Here is a 1500-nt window from a genome sequence, read left to right as displayed (position 1 = left end):
TGACAAAGGAGATTAATCAGAACTGGCTTTGACAAGCACTGTGGCAATTGGATAATTAAAACAGACATTCGGGGGGAGGGAGAAGAACGAACTGGGGAGGAGGGTAGAGAAAACAGTGCAACAATGAATGAATGAAAGCACAAAATCTCTGTAAATGTTCACTAAAACTAATAAAATATAATGATAATTTAAAAAAATAAAAGTGAAAAAAATGAAAGCTGTAGTCGTTGATCTTCTTCAGTGAGTGCTTCAAGTCTTCTTTACTTTTTGCAAGAAAAGTTGTGCCGGCTGCCTAAAGCAGACTGTTGATGAGTCTTCCTCTAATCCTGATGTCACGTTCTTCTCATACAGTCAAAATTCTCAAATAATTTGCTCAGGATACATATTGAATACGTATAGAGGAAGGATTCAACTCTTTTACCATGCAGTGTTCCCTTGTTCTGTTCAAACACGTCCTTCTTGCTCAGTGTAAAGGTTTCTCACGAGTACGAGTATTCTAAGATTCCAATTCTTCTCAATGTTAGTCATAATTTGCTGTGATCCATATAGTCAAATACCTGTACAAAAGAAAAAAAAAACCTTTCTGGTATTATTTGTTTTTGGCCAAGGTCCCATCTGGCATCATCAGTGTCTCTCATGGCATTGTTCTTTAGCACTCTGGAAAGGTCCCTGACAGCAGGTTTTCCTAAAGCAACTCATCTTTTGATTTCCTGACTGCTGGTTCCAAAAGTGTTGACTGTTGAGCTGAGCAAGATGAAATTGTTAACAGTCTTAACCTTGTCTCCCTCTCTAATGAGGTTGCCAATTGGCCCCGTGATGAGAATCTTTGTTTTCTTAATGTTGTGATGCAACCATATTGAAACTGCAGTTTTTTTCCTGCTGCAGCAAATGCTTCACGTTCTCTTGAGTTTCAACCACCAAGTTTGTGCCATCTGCATAATGTAGTTGTTGATAAATAATTTTTAAAATTCTCCCCCCTCCTCTTCATCTCATCTTCTTCATCCTCCTTTTCTATCTTTTCCCAGGCAGCATTAGAGGGATCTTTGTGCTGTCAAACTTTCTTTCAGATGTAAAGCTGGCAATATCTTTTCTTTCAACTGCTTGTATTTTCACTTCTCTTTTATTTCCACCACCTTGTTGATGTATGACTGCTCATCACTTAGGTTATTTCACATCTCACTTAGGTACTTAGCCATATCACCAAGAGAAATACCATGGTTTGTAGCTGTATTATTGTGGTAGAATTTAGAGAGGAGTAAGAAGAACCCAGAACTAGCTTATTTGGGACCATCGGAGCCTTTCTTCTCCTTTACTCCCTTTTAAGACCCTTAATCCTTCATTTCTGATCATTGCACGTTTCATCTGCCTTGGTCATCTCATCAGACTTGGACCTTTCATTTCCAGACATGGTCCTCCAACTCTCTAAGCCCTTCTTTGAGAAGTCAGTAAAATTGACTGGAATTTCTGGCTTTTTCTTTTCAAATTTTTTGTATATCTGGA

This window comes from Elephantulus edwardii, unplaced genomic scaffold (genome assembly GCF_000299155.1).
Source record: "Elephantulus edwardii isolate Elephantulus edwardi_28Jun2011 unplaced genomic scaffold, EleEdw1.0 scaffold00505, whole genome shotgun sequence".
In the NCBI taxonomy this organism is placed as follows: Eukaryota; Metazoa; Chordata; class Mammalia; order Macroscelidea; family Macroscelididae; genus Elephantulus; species Elephantulus edwardii.
Note: the sequence above shows the minus strand (reverse complement) of the source record.